The sequence below is a fragment of the Symphalangus syndactylus genome, chromosome 19, assembly GCF_028878055.3.
Source record: "Symphalangus syndactylus isolate Jambi chromosome 19, NHGRI_mSymSyn1-v2.1_pri, whole genome shotgun sequence".
NCBI lineage: Eukaryota > Metazoa > Chordata > Mammalia > Primates > Hylobatidae > Symphalangus > Symphalangus syndactylus.
This window is the reverse complement of record NC_072434.2, coordinates 72,014,670-72,033,295: the sequence shown is the minus strand read 5'-3', so window position 1 is coordinate 72,033,295 and position 18,626 is coordinate 72,014,670. Positions and strand designations below refer to the sequence as shown.

Below are 18,626 nucleotides of genomic sequence, written 5' to 3'. Positions count from 1 at the left end.
GATGACTCTGTCCTGATTCAATATAATGGGCTCTTGTCTTCTCATGATGGACAAGTCCCAAAACACTGCTTTTCTTATCTTCTAAGTTGTTCTCCAGGGCCTCTGGGCTTCTTATCTGCCTTTCTAGTATTGTCTGAATGCCTGACCTCTTACTGGGGAGAGATTTATTAACTCCAGTGACCAAGCCATGGTGACCTTCACGGATCATAAAGCAGAGAAAGTGTGACTTTTATTCCTGACCCCTCAGGGGAAAAAAAGAAGTTAAGGATGAGCTGTCACATTTACCACCTGAGGTGTTCTCTCAAGTAAATCCTGAGGTTCGGGCCACACAGGCTCTGGGAAACACACTAAACACCTCCCCTATTCAAATCCAACTTTGGCCTAGTGCTCCTCGCCCTTGGGAGAGACAATACACTTTAAGGCAAGAAGCATGAGGGGAAATTCAACCCCTTATTGCCAAATTCTTGCCATATGACTTATTAAGGCCATGAGAGTCTCCTTACAATACTCCCATGTTACCAGATCAAAAGCCTAATCTGACAAGTACAGATTTGTCAGAAACCTTAGAGCATTAATAAATGCAGCTGTTGTCTCCATACACCCCATTGTTCCCAATCCTTACCCAAGTCCCAGGGGGATCTGGTTTACATTCTTAGTTCTGAAAGACACATTTTTCTGCATCTCAGTGTATCCAGATTCACAATATGTTTGCCTTTGAATGGACTGATCCAGATACTCATTCAACCTCAAAACTAACCTGGACAGTCCTCTCTGAAGGGTTCTGGGATAGCCCCCACTTATTTGAAAATGCCCTAACTAAGGACTTAAGAAATCTACAATTGCAAATGGGCACCATTATTCAGTATCTAGATGACTTACTCATTGCTAGCCCAACTAAAGAAGACTTGGATAATAATACTGTTAAACTGATAAATTTCCTGGAAACTAGCAGATATAGAGTATCACCACACAGAGCTCAGATTTTGACTCAACAGCTCAAATATTTGGAATCTGTATTCACCTCTGGAACTGATCAACATCCCTAGAAGTAAAAAAGCTCCTTTAGTCATTCAAGAGTCACAGTCCAACAAATGATTGTGGGCCTTTTTAGGGGATGGCTGGGTACTGCTGCTTATGGGTGCCCAGATTTGGATGTGTAGCCAACCATTTATGTGATACGCTGAAAGGGAAAGATTTAGAGCTCCTTGAATGTAATGAGAACTGCAAGCAAACCTTCAATACTATCAAAGAGAAACTGGGCTCTGCTGCAGCTGTGGGAGTCCCCAAGTTGGATGAACCATTTTGTCTTTATGTGGCCAAAAAGCAAGCCATAGGCCCTGGGTAATCTTGTCCCCAAACTGGGGAACATTCCAAGGGCTGTAGCATACTTTTCTAAGCAGATAGATCAGGTGGCCTCAGGCTGGCCTGGATGTCTTAGAGCTGTCGCTGCTGCAACTTTTCTAGTAGGCAAAGCTAATGAACTAATATGAGGACAGCACCTAAAGGTTTTTGACCCCACATCAAGGGAAGGTGGTCGTAGAAGCTAAAGGGCACCAGTGGATAATAGGAGAACATTTATTAAAGTATCAGGCCTTATTGCTAGACACTCCAGACATAACCCTTAAAGTCTGCCAAACCATAAATCTAGCTACTTATCTGCCAGGGTCCACAAGTGCTCCCAACCTTTCCGGCATACAGGTTGTATTAGTCGGTTCTCGGGCTGCTAATAAAGACATGCCTGAGGCTGGGTAATTTATAAAGGAAAGGGGTTCAATTTACTGACAGTTCCACATGGCTAGGGAGGCCTCACAATCATGGCAGAAGGCAAATGAGGAGCAAAATCACATCTCTTCCATGGCAGCAGGCAAAAAGAGCTTGTGTAGGGAAACTCCCCTTTATAAAACCATCAGCTGTAATCCCAGCACTTTTGGGAGGCCGAGGCGGGTGGATCGCCTGAGGTCAGGAGTTCGAGGAAAGCCTGGCCAACATGGTGAAACCCCGTCTCTACTAAAAATAACAAAATTAGCCAGGCGTGGTGGTGGGCGCCTGTAATCCCAGCTACTCGGGAGGCTGAGACAGGAGAATCGCTTGAACCCAGGAGACAGAGGTTGCAGTGAGCCAAGATCGTGCCACTGCACTGCAGCCTGGGCAACAGAGCAAGACTATATCTCAAAAAATAAAAAAAAAAAATACAAATAAAACCATCAGATCTCATGGGCTTATTCACTGTCACAAGAACAGTGTGGGAAAGACCCGCCCCCTGATTCAATTACCTCCCACTGGGTCCCTCCCACGACACATGGGAATTATGAGAGCTACAATTCAAGATAAGGTTTGACAGCCAAACCATGTCACAGGTTATGAAACAAATTTATTCTAGCAGGCCAGACTTAAGTGGTCCCCTTGACCATCCCAAGGAAGAGTGGTTAAGAGATGCAAGTTGTCTTGTGCATCAGGAAAACAAGAGGGCTAGGTATGCTATTATTAGTCGGCACAAGATAATCAAGGCACAAGCCTTGCTGGCCTCTACCTCAGCTCAAAAAGCTGAGTCAATTAAACTTACTAGAGCCCTGCAGTTGGGAAAGGACTTAAAAGTTAACATTAAACAACATGGCATATGGATACATATGTAACAAACCTGCACATTGTGCACATGTACCCTAAAACCTAAAGTATAATAATAAAAAAACGAACAAACAAAAAAACAAAACAAAAAAAGTTAACATTTACACTGATTCCAAGTACGATTTTTTAGTGCTTCATGCTTATGCTGCAATTTGGAATGCGTAGGGACTCCTGACTACCAAGGGCTTTTCCATACATTACTCAGATTTTGAGCTTGTTAGAATGCTGCTTTGCCACCAAAAAAAAAAAAAAAAAAAAAGAGTGACTGTAATTCATTGCAGAGGACATCAAAAGAGAGACTGACTGTGTAAAAGGAAATACCCTCACAGATGTGGCACCCATAGGCCACTGCACCGAAAGGGCCAATGAAGCTTATGGGCATGCTGCTCAGCGCACATAGAGCTGGGCCTGAACACTCTGAAGAACAATAAAAATGGGCCAGGTATTGCAGTTCAGTCCAGGATCCCTCTGGCTGGCTGACTGATGGTAATAAATTACTAATGCCAAGTACCAATTGTAGGAAAATAATTAAGCACTTTCATGATTCTTTCCACCCTAGAAGGGATTCTTTGCTTCAGTTAATGTCTCATTTGTTTATGGGGATAAATCTTTTCAAGACACTAAAACAGGTGACTCAGCCCTGTGAGCTCTGCGTCTGAAATAACCCAAAGAGCCAGCAATTTTCTCCTCCTCCAGTTAAACCTGTCCAACATTGAGGAACCTATCCAGGTGAGGACTGGCAACTCTAATTTACTCAGATGCCTTTCTGCAGGAGATTCAAATATTTGCTAATGCTTACCGATACATTCACTGATTATATCCAGGTATTCCCCACCCTATCTGACAAGTGTTTACCAGAAGAAATAATTCCTCCTTTTGGGTCATCCAAAGGCCTGCAAAGTGACAGTGGCCCATCTTTCACAGCAGGCGTATCCCAACAGCTATCCTCAGCTTTAGGAATCCAATATCACCTTCATTCTGCGTGGAGACTGCAGGCCTCTGGAAAGGTGAAAGGGTTAATCATACTCTAAAGAAGACTCTAGCTAAGTCAGAGGCCTGCCTATCTCTAACACCCATAGCTTACTCCGGGTTTGAGCTGCTCCAAAGGAAAACTTATAATTACATCCTGTTGAGTTGACATATGGAAGGCCTTTCCTAACCACAGATCTCCTAATAGATGAAAAGGATCATCAGTTACAAAAATATGTCATCAATGTAGGACAGGTGCAAAGGCACTCTGAATACGCAAACAAAAGCCTTCCCCTCCCACATGGGCGGAAAATTCCGTTTCAGCTCAGCAAGGGATTTAGTCTTACTAAAGACATGGGAGGAAGTTCTCCAGCTGACCAGCTTTCCCCAACGTGGAAAGGACCGCAGCAAGGCCACCTGAGCTCTCCAACAGACCTTGAACGCCAAGGGATTCACAGGTGGGTACACCTGTGTGGAAGTAAAGCTGTTGCTTATTCTGGGAGCCCAATCTGAGGCCGGGGGAGGTGGGCGCAGGGTTATTTTAGCGTTGGCGGAGCACTGGCCCTGTCGCTGCGCGTCTGCTCCTCCTTGCGTTTCTCCTGCCGCCCTAGTCCTGCAGTGGCCATGAGGGAGATCGTGCTATGGCAGACCCGGCAGTGCGGGAACCAGATCGGCGCCAAGGTTGGTGGCCGGGGCTCTGAGGGCCCAGGGCGGGCCTGCTGGGTGGCCTGGGAAGATGTTGGCAGTGACTGGGGCTGTATTGCGGCCCCTGGGCTCCCCGCCTGGGACGCGGTGGAGCTGGGTGGCTAGCTAGGCAGCCAGGGCGGACCCCCAGGGATCCAGCGGCCTGGGGGTGGGGGTAGGAGAGGGGCTGGGGAGCCTCGGGCTCTCAGGCCTCCGTGACTCAGCCCTGGCCTGTTTGGCCCCTGATGTCTCTCGTAGTTCTGGGAGGTGATCTCTGATGAACATGCCATCGACTGCTGGCACCTACCACATGGACAGGGACCTGCAGCTGGAGCGCATCAACGTGTACTACAACGAGGCCAGCGGTGAGACCCCTGTCCTTCCCCAGCCGCCCTCCTGAGAATGGCGGCCCTCCCCTCGCTGATGCCCTCCCACCCCCCTCAGGTGGCAGGTACGTGCCCCGCCCTGTGCTTGTGGATCTGGAGCCGGGCACCATAGACTCTGTGTGCTCGGCGCCCTTCGGGAGGATCTTCAGGCCAGACGACTTCATCTTCGGTGAGCTGCGGGTGAGGACTCGGGTGCGGCTCCTTAGCCAGGGAAGCTCAAATTCAAGGAGTGCCCCAAGGTCATCACTGTGGGAACTGTGGAGCTAGGGCTCCTGAACACTCTCCTATCCTGAGTCACTCAATCTCCTTCTCCTAAATGGGCTTCCGGAGGAAGGCCGGGTTGTCTGCCTGAGAGGAGCTGCTGATGCAATCTTTCTGCAGGGAGCTGGGCTGGGGACAGTGGCTGCTGCTTTCCTTGGGGATGAGCAGGAGCCACCTGCAGCGAGGTCGGTTGTTAGGCTGTCTCAGGTTCGGCTCCTGACTTAATTTCTAACAGTGGAGGCTGCTGTCCTTCAGCTTTGGAGGAGGGAGGTCCACCTGCTCCACCTGCAGGGTGAATGGTGCTTTCACCTCACACGTGACACTTGGCCCTTTTTTGCATTGTGGTGACCTCTGATGACTGTATATCTGGCCATCCAGTGACTTGCTATACTGTCTTACAGGTCAGTGTGGGGCCGGGAACAACTGGGCCAAAGGGCACTACACAGAAGGCACAGAGCTGAAGGAGTCGGTGATGGATGTTGTGAAAAAAGAATCTGAGAGCTGTGACTGCCTGCAGGGTTTCCAGCTTACCCACTCCCTGGGTGGAGGTACTGGGTCTGGGATGAGTACCCTTCTCATCAGTAAAATCTGAGAAGAGTACCCAGACAGGATCATAAACACGTTCAGTCTTCTGCCTTTGCCCAAGGTGTCAGACATCATGGTGGAGCCCTACAATGCCACCCTCTCTGTCCACCAGCTCATAGAAAATGCAGATGAGACCTTTTGCATTGATAGTGAAGCTCTGTAGTTCTGTATGACATCTGTTCCAGAACCCTAAAACTGCCCACACCCACCTATGGTGACCTGAATCACCTGGTGTCTGCTACCAAGAGTGGGGTCCCCATGTGCCTGTGCTTCCCAGGCCAGCTGAATACTGATCTGTGAAGGCTGGCCACGAACATGATCCCACTTTCCCAGCTGCACTTCTTCACGCCTGGCTTTGCCCACTGACCAGCTGGGGCAGCCAGCAGTACCGGGCCCTGACTGTGGCTGAGATCACCCAGCAGATGTTTGATGCTAAGAATATGATTATTGCCTGTGAGCCCCGTCATGGCTACTACCTAACGGTGCCTGCCATTTTCAGAGGTTGTGTGTCCGTGAGGGAGGTGGATGAGCAAATGCTCAATATTCAAAATAAGAACAGCAGCTACTTTGCTGATTGGCTCCCTCACAATGTGAAAGCGGCTATCTGTGCCATCCCACCCAAGGGGCTAAAAATGGCCGCCTGCACTGGCAACAACACGGCCATCTGGGAGCTGTTCAAGTGTGTTCCAGGCCTTCCTGCACTGGTACACGGGCGAGGGCATGGACGTGATGGAGTTCACCAAGGCCGAGAGCAACATGAACGACCTGCTGTCTGAGTATCAGCAGTACCAGGACGCCACAGCCGAGGAGGAGGAGGTGGCCTAGAGCCTGCCTTTTCTGGGTAAAGTGGGGAAGCGGTGTGGATTCTTTAGTGTGTTCTGATAGCCATGTGTCACTAGGCACTTGTTTGCATCTTCACATCTCCTCCTGTTGCATTTTAAAGCATTTTCGTAGTATGCGGTTTTGCCTAATAGAGCATTCTCTTAGCATCTGCTTTCACCTGCACTTTCTATAGGCCCTCTGGGTACTGCTGGCAGATGTGTGTAATTGTGCTGCAAGGTTGCAGCTGACTTGGGCTTCTATGCTAAGGGACAAGCATTCCAGTGGTTCCTGGTGGGATCAGTATGGGCTATGGACATGGCAGGCATGCTTCACAGGAGCTTGAGTCTGCCCTGGGCCTTGGTCCTCTGCTTAGTAGGGAACCTGCTTCCTGAAGGCAAGCCTGGCTTCTCCTCCACAGGACCAGCTGGCCTCTTTTTGTAACTTAAAAGTGGCCAGTGCTGCCCACCGCCCCCTACCCACCACTTCCAAAAGGGTTGGGCAATTCTACCCCAAGGTGGGACCTTGGAGACAATGTACTAACACAGCTGGTCCTGAACCAGCAATAAAGGGTGGTCAAATAGGGCCCCAGCTACCCCTTCCCCATGATAGCCTGGGTGTGTCAGTGTGACTTCTTCCCCCTAATCATGTCGGCACACGGATATCTGGCAGGGGCAGAGACTAGTTGGCAGGAATCAAGCCCATTGTATACTCACATGCATGTAGAAGGGAATTAGGTCCCATATAGAAGGGAATTAGGTCCTGGGGGCTGTACATGTGGTCGCTGGGCCTGTGTGCTCAGGGCAGTCTCTCCAGGGCACAGGTGCAGTTTCTGAACAGGAACTGGGAATCTGGCAACCAGTGAGGAAAATGCCCACGCAGGGGTCTGTCCTGCCCCAGGCTGGAGGGATGGCACTCTGGAAAAGTGGCTAATGTACACTACCTCTTGTCTCCCCTATCCCCTGCTTCAAAGCAGGGGGAGAAGACAAGGCTGTCAGGATGAGAGGTGGAAGTCGCACCTTTGGGGTCAGGCCCTTGAGCCAGAGCCTCTTTCCCAGGCCTCCCAGGGAGCCTGGACTTCAAGGCCTGCCTCAGGGAAGCTGTCAAATAAGATGGGTGTGTGTGAGCTGGTTGCTTGGGAGCACACCCAGGACAGTGCTCTACCTGGCTCTTGTAGAACTCATCCATGGCCTGTATGATACCCTCTTGGTAATTCACCCCCTCACACTGGTGGATTGGGAAGATGAAGCCAGCATAGCCTGGGGTTGGGCAGATGTTTAGGTCCTATCCCAGGTCCCCTTGGCCTTCCCCTAGGCCTACGCACTTGCCTCAGATGCATCAGGGAAGGCAAGTGAGGCTCATTTCCTTTTCCCTAAATGCTGGTAACTGCCTCTTGAAGCCAAATGGCAACAGGCAAGCAGGGGAGTGTCTCATCTTCAGAAAAGATGGGCTCCTAGAAGCAGCTAGGAGGTGAGAGAAGTCCCCCTTACTGCCCCAACCTGTTCTCAGAGCAGGAAAAGGGGCCTCTGTGACAGCCCTCTTCACTGGCTCTCACCCTCTGAGGGGTGTCCTTGCCCAGCACAGCCCAGGCCTGCACCCACCTGAGATGGCCTTACATGGATCCGGTTGGGAAGGTTCAGCTGCAGCAACCACTGGAAGCTGCCCACACCTAGTGTCTCCACTCGTGGGTGGTGTCAGATGTTCCTCCCTCCTGCAGTGGTACAGCCAGAGTGGCAGAGGGGGCAAGTCACTGCTGCAGTTCCCAGCTGGGTCTGAGTGGGGCCCAGGCTTGGCTCCTGTGTATTTCCCAATTACCTGGTTCCACCTGGGGCTTCATGGATGGGAGTGGTCCTCTTAGGGGCCTTTTTTTCATATGCCAGGTGCAGGTCTGGGTTTCTCAAGTCTCAGGGGTCCCCCTTCCAGCCTGGCAAGCATGGTGGGCCATGGGGGAAGGGGCATGAAGCTTCCAGAAAGCAGAACCTAGTGGCTGCTGGTGGTTTTCCTCCTTCGGTGGGAGTCAGCTCAGAATTTCAGCGTTCTTGTAGGGCTTCAAAACAGTACAGACAGGGTAGCATGTAAGCAATTGAGGCAGAATGGTGGGGTCAGGAGGGAGCAGGGCCAAGGCCTGGTGGCTTACCCATGTAGAGGGGATTGTAGGGATTATCTGCTATCAGGGAATTCAGTGAAGCTTGGTCTTGCTAAAGCCCTAAATGAACTTGAGCTTGGACATGGGAGACAGCACAAAGCAGGGGCTCTACTACACGCTGCAGTTTTTGAGCAGCTGTGCCATGGTGTGCCCATAGATGTTCCCCACCTGGAGCACAGCTGTGGGTAGAAGCTGGCATAGCTGCAGAGGGAAGAGGAGGAGGAGGAGGCAGGAGAAGTCTCAAGAGCAGCCTCAGGCAGCCAGGCAGGGCCTCTGCAAGCGAAATGCAGATCCAGCCTGTTGGCCTTTTAGCTTCTTGGCCTGCTGCAGATCACCTGACCTGTAAACGGGGATTGCAGTAGCACCTGCCTTCTGGGACTCTCGCAGCTTGAAGGGGCAGCACACACCACATGCTGAGAATGCACCTGACTCTGGGGAGCTTCTCTGACAGCACATCAGATTCAGCATATCCAACCTCTAACAGACACCATGAAATCTTCCCTACCCCTCATTCCAACTGAAGGAAAAGGGAGTCTGTCCTAGGGGAGCAAGTACAGGCATATTTCTATGGTGGGCACATGGCCCAGGCTTGGGAAAGCCCCTTGGACACATGCTGGTTTCACCAGGAATCTGTGGGGTAGATTTAGCCTGGAACCCTGTACCCCAGGAGACCAGTGGCCCCCTACATGGGACCAGAACTGCACCCCAGGAGGCCAGTAGCCCCCTGCATGGGAGGTAGGTGGTGGGGCTGAACTTTGAGGAAAGTCATTTGGCATCAGGAAAAGTTGTAAAAGTGGTTGTTGGTGGTTCTGTTCTGCAGGGCTTGTGTAATAGCCCAAAGAGTGCAAAGTTACCACAGGCTCATCAGTTTAAAAGGTAATGGGGACAGTTGCCTTCACCTGCCCCTTTCCCAGAAGTAACTGGTGTTCAGAGGTGGATTTGGTTTCTTCCGAGCCCTTTCCCTTTGCATGTAGCTGTGTGCATGTATTTAGGTGTGTACACACATACATTCTGTAGAGTTTTGTTTTTCTATTTGGGGGCATGACTAGTGAGGCAGCCTGGCATTTGCTTATCTTTTAAGTGTGGAGCCCTCTATGGAGTGGGCATTGGGTCCTTACTAGCTGGCCTCTGTCAGCTGTTTGTTCCTCCAGTTTCTGCCCTTCACAGACATGCCGGCCACCTGCTGTGACATTCAGCAGTCTGGTCCCCAGTTAGTAACATGAGAGGACTTAATCAGCTACATCATAAAACTGAAAAAGCTCACATTATGCAGAGAGAAAGTATAAATTAACATTTGTATACTGCTCAGCTGGAGTCCACAGTACATGACTGAGATGACAAAGGGGGTTTTCACCTACTATTTGGGCCCCGAAAGAGGGCATTTATGGTTTTCTTATTTAGAACACAGAATAAATACTACCCAAAATTATCCCCAACTCCCACTTCACCCCTCTAGTTTACCTACCTCGGAAAGAAAGAGGAACTCACCTGGTTAATCCGAGCCTGAAATTTTGAGCCAGGTCACTGTCTAAAGGTCATACTGCCTCTGTCCTCTCGTGTGTCACATTCTCAGCTCAGATATTTCATAGCTCCCTGTATACAGGTAGATACAGTACCCTCTTAGCCTCCTTTCTTGGTGTGATACATGCCTGACAGCATGTGAGAGGGCCCAAGGTCCAGGCTCATGGGATGATTTGGGCAAGACTGTTCTGCTTGCCCCATCTAATCTCTCCAGGAGAACCTGCATGCATATGTTCCTCCATCTAGTTCCAGAATAGGGAATAGGGTTATATGGTTTGGCTCTGTGTCCCCACCCAAATCTTACCTTAATTTGTGATAAAGCCCATGTGTCAAGGATGGGACTAGGTGGAGATAATTGAATCATGGGGCAGTTTCCCCCATACTGTTCTCATGGTAGTGACTGAGTTCTCCCAAGATCTGATGGTTTTATAAGGGGCTTCCCCCTTCACTTGGCTCTCACTTCTCTCATGCCTGCTGCCATGTAAGGTGTGACTTTGCTCCTCCTTCACCTTCTGCCATGATTATGGGGCCTCCTTAGCCATGTGGAACTGTGAGTCCATTAAACCTCCTTTCCTTTATAAATTACCCAGTCTCAGGTATGTCTTTATTAGCAGTGTGAGGACAGACTAATACAGTAAATTGGTCCCAGGAGTGGGGTGCTGCTATAAAGACACCACAAAATGTGGAAGTGACTTTGGAGTTGGGTAACAGGCAGAGGTTGGAACAGTTTGGAGAGCTTAGAAAACAGGAAGATGTTGGAAGGTTTGGAACTTCCTAGAGACTTGTTGAATGGCTTTGACCAAATTGCTGATAGTGATGTGAACAATAAGGTCCAGGCTGAGGTGGTCTGAGATGGAGATGAGGATCTTGTTGGGAACTGCAGTAAAGGTCACTCTTGCTATGCAAAGAGACTGGTGGCACTTTGCCCCTGCCCTAGAGATTTGTGGAACTTTGAACTTGAGAGAGATGATTTAGGGTATCTTGCAGAAGAAATTCCTAAACAGCAAAACATTCAAGAGGACACAGAGGGGCCAGGCACGGTGGCTCATGCCTGTAATCCTAGCACTTTGGGAGGCCAAGGTGGGTGGATTACTTGAGGTCAGGAGTTCAAGACCAGCTTCACCAACATGGTGAAACCCTGTCTCTACTAATAATATAAAAATTAGCCAGACATGGTTGCAGGCACCTGTAATCCCAGCTACTCAGGAGGCTGAGGCAGGAGAATCACTTAAACCCAAGAGGTGGAGGTTGCAGTGAGCCGAGATCACGCTATTGTACTCCATTCTGGGGGACAAGAGTGAAACTCCATCTCAAAGAGGAAGCAGAGCATAAAAGTTTGAAAAATTTGCAGCCTGATGATGCAGTAGAAAAGAAAAAACTCATTTTCTGGGGAGAAATTCAAGCCCACAGCAGAAATTTGCATAAGCAACAGGGAGCTGAATGTTAATCACCAAGACAATGGAGAAAATGTCTCCAAGGCATGTCAGAGACCTTCTCAGCAGCCCCTCCCATCACAGGCCTAAAGGCCTGGGAGGAGAAAATGGTTTCCTGGGCCAGATCTAGAGGCCCCCTGCAGTGTGCAGCCTCAGGACTTGGTGCCCTGCATCCCAGTCGCTCCAACTATGACTAAAAGGGACCAAGGTACAGTTCAGGCCATTGCTTCAGAGGTACAAGCCTCAAGCCTTGGTGGCTTACACATGGTGTTGGGCCTGCAGGTGTGTAGAAGTCAAGAATCGAGGTTTAGGAACCTCTGCCTAGATTTCAGAGGATGTATGGAAATGCCTGGAAGTCCAGGCAGAGGTTTGCTGCAGGGGTACAGCCCTTCTGGATAACCTCTGCTACAGCAGATGGAAGGAAAATGTGGGATTGGAGCCCCCACACAGAGTCCCCACTGTGGCACTGCCTAGTGGAGCTGTGAGCAGAGGGCCACTATCTTCCAGATCCCAGAATGGTAGCTCCACCTACAGCTTGCACCGTGCATCTGAAAAAGCCCCAGACACACAATGCCAGCCTATGAAAGCAGCTGAGGGGCAAGGCTGTACCCTGCAAAGCCACAGGGACAGAGCTGCCCAAGGCTGTGTGCAGCCTTGCATCAGCAAGACCTGGACATGAGACATGGAGTCAAAGGAGATCATTTCAGAGCTCTAAGAATTGACTGCCCCACTGGATTTTGGAATTGCATGGGGCCTCTAGCCCCTTCATTTTGGCCAGCTTCTCACATTTGGAACAGATGTATTTATCCAATGTCTGTACCCCCATTGTATCTAGGAAGTAACTTTCTTTTGACTTTACAGGCTGATAGGTGGAAGGGACTTGGTCTCAGATGAGACTTTGGAGTGTGGACTTTTTAGTTAATGCTTAAATGAGTTAAGACTTTGGGGGACTATTGGGAAAGCAAAATTGGTTTTGAAATGTGAGAACATGAGATTTGAGAGGGGCTGTGGATGGAATAAAATGGTTTGGCTCTGTGTCCCCACCCAAATCTCACCTTGAATTGTGATATTCCCTATGTGTCAAGGGTGGGACCAGGTGGAGAGAAATGAACCATGGGGGTGGTTTCCCCATACCGTTATGATGTTGAGTGAGTCCTCATGAGATCTGACGGTTTTATAAGGGACTTCTCACTTAACTTGGCTCTCACTTCCCTCTTGCCTGCCACAATGTAAGACAGGACTTTGCTCCTTCTTTACCTTCCATTATGATCTTGAGGCCTCCCTAGCCATGTGGAACTGTGAGTCCCTTAAACCTTCTTTCCTTTATAAATTACCCAGTTTCAAGTATGTCTTTTATTAGCAGCATGAGAAGAGACAAGAGCTCTCATATTGACCTCAAGTTTATGCCAGTTTTTCCACGTCAGCTTTCCAAGACAGTCCCTGGTGTGAGGCTTATAAGATGCCATGGAGATTTGTGAAGTCAATATCTACTTTTATGGTGTGGGTGCTTTATAAATTAGAACCCTGGAGAGAAATAGGTGTCAGAGCTACTCCAAACCCCTAACATATAAACATCTAAGCCTGGCCCTTTTTTGGTGGTAAAATATACATAACATAAATCTTACCATTTTAATCATGTTTAAATGTACAGTTCAGTGGCATTCAATATACTCACATTGTTGTATGACTATCTCCTTTATCCATATCTACAACTTTATTATTATCCTAAACTGAAACACCATCTCCATGAAGAAGTCATTGAATAGCAGACTGATGCATTTGACTCCATAAAAATTAAAACTTTCTATGAGAGAAAAATGCCTCAAAGTCAAAAGTTCACAGACTGGGGAAATCTCCAACATATATGGCAGACAAAAAGCTAATTTGGGTAATGTATATATAAATCTATCATAAATCATTAAAAGACCAGCAGCAAAATTGAAAAATGGACAAGAATGTTGTATTAGTGCATTTTCATGCTGCTGATAAAGACATACTCGAGACTCAGCAATTTACAAAAGAAAGAGGTTTACTGGATTTACAGTTTCACATGGCTGAGGAGGCCTCACAATCATGGTGGAAACTGAAAGGCAAGTCTCACATGGCGGCAGCAGGAGAGAGAATAACAGCCAAGTGAAACGGGTTTCCCCTTATCAAACCATCAGATCTGATGAGACTTATTCACTACCACGAGAACAGCAGAGGGGAAATTGTCCTCATGATCCAAGAATCTCCTACCAGGTCACTCCCACAACACGTGGGAAATATGGGAGTACAATTCAAGATGAGATTTGGGTGGGGACACCAAGCCAAACCATATCAGATATAAAGAGACAGTTCAAAGAAAAATGTAGATTTTTAAATATTTGCTGGTAAAATATGCATAACAAAGTTTACCACTTTAACCATTTTGAGGTGTATAATTTAGTGGCATTAAGTACAAATACATTGTTGTGCAACCATCACCACTATCCATTTTCAAAACTATTTTATCATCCCAAACTGAAACTCTATCCATGGAACAATAACTCCCCATTTCCCTTCCTCTTATCCCCTGACCCCCACTATTTTATTTTCTATGTCTATAAATTTGACTACTCTAGGTGCTTCATATAAGTGGAAGCATACAGTATTTGCTTTTTTGTCTGACTTATTTTACTTAGCAAAATCTTCTCAAGGTTTGTTGTAGCATGTATCAAAGGTTGAATATCATATATCATTGTATGTATTGACTATATTTGCTTACCCATTCATCTATAGATGGACATTTTGGTGGTTTCTACACTTTGCCTATTGTGAGTGCTGCTATAAACATGGGTGTGCAAATATCTGTGCAAATTCCTGCTTTCAGTTCTTTTAGGTATATACCCAGAAGTGGAATTGCTAGATCATATGGTGATTACTGTTTTCCACAGTAGCTGTGCCATTTTACTTTCCCACCAGTAGTATGCAAGGGTTCTGACTTCTCCACATCCAGAATTTGCTGTTCTCTGGGTTTTTGTTGTTTGTTTCGGTTTGTTGTTGGTGGTTTTTTTTTTATGGTAGCTATACTTATATGTGTCAGTTGGTATTGCATTGTGCTTTTGATGTACATTGTTCTCATAATAATTGATGCTGAGCACCTCACCCTGTGCTTACTGGTCATTTGTGTATCTTCTTTAAAGAAATATGTATTTTAAAACCTTTGCTCATTTTCAAATTTGATTATTTTGTTGCTGCTGCTGAAGTCTTTATATAGCCTGGATATTAATTATTTATATATATAATGTGTGGATATTTTCTCCCCCTCTGTGAATTGTATTTTCAATCTATTGATTGTGTCTTCAGATACACAAAAGATTTTAACTTTAATAATTTTTTATGTATTTTTGTTGTTGTTGCCTGCACTTTCACTGGCAAATTACTGCCAGATTCTATGTTATGAAACTTTTTCCCTATGCTTTCTTCTAAAAGTTTTATAGTTTTAGTTCTTACAATTTGATGTTTGATCCATTTTTGTTTTGTACATGGTGTAAAGTCAGGGTTCAACATCATTCTTTTCCATGTAAATATCCAGTTTTTCTAGCACCATTTAAAAAATACTGTCCTTTCTCATTGAATAGTTTTGGCTCCCTTGTTGAAAATTATGACCAATATTGCCTTGGTCTTTATGTCTGTCTCTATACTGGTACAACATTTTTTGGGTACTGAAGCATTGTAGTAAGTTCGAAACCACGAGGCATTAGTCCTCTAACTTTGTTTATTTTAATATAGATTGAGAATCTTGGGTTTTTTTAAGATTTCATCTGAATTTTAGAATAGGTTTTTCTATTTTTGCAAATGTTGGGATTTTTATAGGAATTTCATTGAATCTGTAGATGACTATAGATAACAATGACATCTTGACAAGGTTTTGTCTTCCAATCCATAAACACATAGTGTCTTTTCATTTGAGTCATCTTTAATATCTTTCTGCAATGTTTATAGTTTTCACTGTACAGGTTTTTCATTACCTTGGTTAAGTTGGTTTCTAAGTATTTTATTATTTTGATGGTATCATAAATGATACTGTTGTCTTGATTTTTCTTCATGTAGTTTATTGTTATTGTAGAAATACAAATGATTTTATGTATTGATTTTGTATCCTGCAGCTTTGTTGAATTTCATTTATTGCTTCTGACAGTTTCTTTCACAGAAACTATAGGATTTTTAATATACAAGTTTATGTCGTCTGCAAACAGATACTTTTACCTTTTCTTTTTAATTGGAATTTTCTATTTTTCTTGCCTTATTGCTCTAACTAGAACCTTCCATACTGTGTTAAATAGAAGTGGTAAAAGCAGGCATCCTTGTTTTTGCTCTTAGGATAAAAGCTTTCACCATTATGTTAACTGTGGTTTTTTTTAAAATGTATAACATGTTAAGGTCTTTCCTCTCTGTTCATAGTTTCTTGAGTACTTTTTATGAAAATGTGTTAAATTTTGACAAATGCTTTTTCTGCTTTGGTTAAAATAATCACATGTGTTTTTTTCTTCTTTAAGTTAATGTGATATTACATTGATTTTCACGTGTTGGAGCATACTTTTATTTCAGGAGTCAATTATACTCATTAATGGTGTATAATCCTTTTAATGTACTGCTAAATTTAAATTGCTAGTATTTTGTTGAGGATTTTTGCATCAGCATTTGTAAGTGATGTTTGTCTGTAGTTTTCTTGTGTTGTCTTTGGTTTGGTGTCTGGGTAATACTGGCCTCATAGAATGAGTTAGAAAATGTTACCTCCTCTTCAAATTTTTGAAAAAATTTGAGAAAAACTGGTATTAATTCTGCTTTAAATATTGGGTAGAATTAAACAGTGAAGCCATCTGGTCTAGGGCTTTTTTTGTTGCTGGGTTTTTGGTTACTGATGCAATGTTCTTACTGAATCTCCTTGATGAATAGGTTTATTCAGCTATTCTATTCCTGATTCTGTCTTAGTAGGTTTTTTGTTTCTAAAAAATTGTTCATTTTATTTAGGTTATTCAATTTTGTTGGTGTACAGTTGCTTATGGTACTCTCTTGTATCCTTTTTCACTCTGTAAGTTTGGTATAACTCATTGAAGTTATAACTTCTCCAGTAGCCAATTATTTCAAAGGCCAGACATGTACTCCTTAAAAAATGACTAAAACTGACAGCTTGTAGAAAGCCATAAAAATTTTTACTGTACTGTGTTGTTCTGGTAATACACTTGTAAGATGCTTGCCAAAAAAAAACAACAACACTGGAAAATAATTTTCAATTTCTCAAGCAGATTACTACAACAGTAATACATCAAGACTTATTCATTAATAATGAATAAATATGAATTGTTATACTAAATCTGGATAGAAAAACAGGTAGTTTTATACCTATCTTCATTATCTGTACAATGTTACCTTTCAAAATATTTTTAAAGTGTTAACTTTATGGGAAAAAATGAGATATTTGAAAACGGTTAGAAAGTTTAACAAAACCTTATAAACTCACATGTCTTTTACTGGGATATCCTTGAAGATCTGACAGTTTCCCACTTTATACAGCTTGATCATTCATAATCTTGGAGGCAAAAAGAATGACTCCCAAGGAAATCCTTGTCCAGTTAGATGGACAAATGTCAATTTCAGCATAAGTTAAGATCCTTTCCAGGTAAATTTGCAAAGAGAGCACTGATGCTTTATTTTAGTTCAGTTTAGCTGCTGTGATAAGAATGCATGTATGATAGATTTCTTCTGTTTTTGACCAGAAAATAAATGCCTTTTATTTTTATATTCTTCAGATTTTGCTTAGCCAAAGCAAGAGACCAAATCACAGTTGTAAGTCAGATGTCTCTGCCATCTACTCTATCCTTAGAAATTTCCAGTCCAATTTTGATCACAGGAATGACTGGACATCTCAGCCAAGGGCATCATGAAGACAGATGGAGTCATTACCTTCACACCCATAAAAGGCAGCACATGCACAGGCCCAGTGTGCATTAAAGTTGTTAAATGAATACTTCAGTGCCCACCTTGTGCAATGTGTTGTTATACCTAGTTTGCAGGTTGATAGGAATTTTACAGGTGTGTCATGCTTGATTGTATAAAACCCAGGGGATACTGAGTACATTGCTATCTTTTTTTCACAATTAACTAATCCTTTTGTGGCATTAGCTTGAACAGCTAGCCAAGAGAGCCTCCCAGTGGCTGCTGTGCAGAACAGCATGACAGGTTCAGGTCTTTGGGGCCATAAAATGTTTCCATATTCAGTGCCTTGATAAGGAGCACCAGTGTAGAGAAGCGCCCTTCTCACAGCCCCTATTTTTCCTATCTCCATAATCACTTCATGAAAATTTATTTTCTGTTTTGTTTTGTTCTGTTTTTAGAAGGAGTCTAGCTCTGTCTCCAGGCTGGAGTGCAGTGGTGCGATCTCAGCTCACTGCAACCTCTGCCTCCCAGGTTCAAGAGGTTCTCCTGCCTCAGCCTCCCGAGTAGCTGGGATTACAGGCACGTGCCGCCATGCCTAGCTAATTTTTGTATTTTTAGTAGAGATGTGGTTTCATCTTGTTTGCCAGGATGGTCTCGATCTCCTCACCTCGTGATCCGCACACCTCGGCCTCTCAAAGTGCTGGGATTACAGGCGTGAGCCCACGCACCCAGCTTATTTTCTGTCTTACATCATCTGCAACATTGTCAATTCTGTTGGCTTAAAGGCAGTAACAGCTGTCAGTCTCTGATCCTTGGGATTCCCTAAACTTGCCAAGCAGTTTGTGAGAAAATCTCATGAAGTATTTTACATCTATCAAACATCTACCTACAAAGAATTTGGTAAAGTGAACAGTTGAGTAAAGGTTATGGAGGTAAGCCGTAAGGTGTTGTTACCTCAAAGGGTGCTCTGCAGAAGCATATGGTCTATACGTCATTTGAACTATGTATCAAGACAAAAGGAAAACAGTTCATTTTATGAGAGTTTATTGTCTGAAGGTTATCAGATTGGCAGCTCAGATCTGACAATGTTCTCCAAACCCAACTGTGTTTTCAAAACAGTTCCTTTTAAGTTTATTATCTGAAAGTTAGGTTGGCAGCTCAGATCTGGCAATGTTCTCCAAACTCAACAGTGTTTTCAAAAACAAATGGCTCTTGAACACAATGTATTTTTAGCTTCTTCTCCCTCACACCCAAACGCCACACTCTCAAGTATCCTAAGAATGAACCTCCTGCCCA

The 18,626-nt window shown here is 45.2% G+C and overlaps 1 pseudogene; it reads left to right on the top strand.

Annotated features, from left to right (window-relative positions):
* The first annotated feature begins 4,218 nt into the window (after nt 1-4,218).
* LOC129458433 (tubulin beta-8 chain-like) lies at nt 4,219-6,318 on the top strand (annotated as a pseudogene).
* Nucleotides 6,319-18,626: the final 12,308 nt, after the last annotated feature.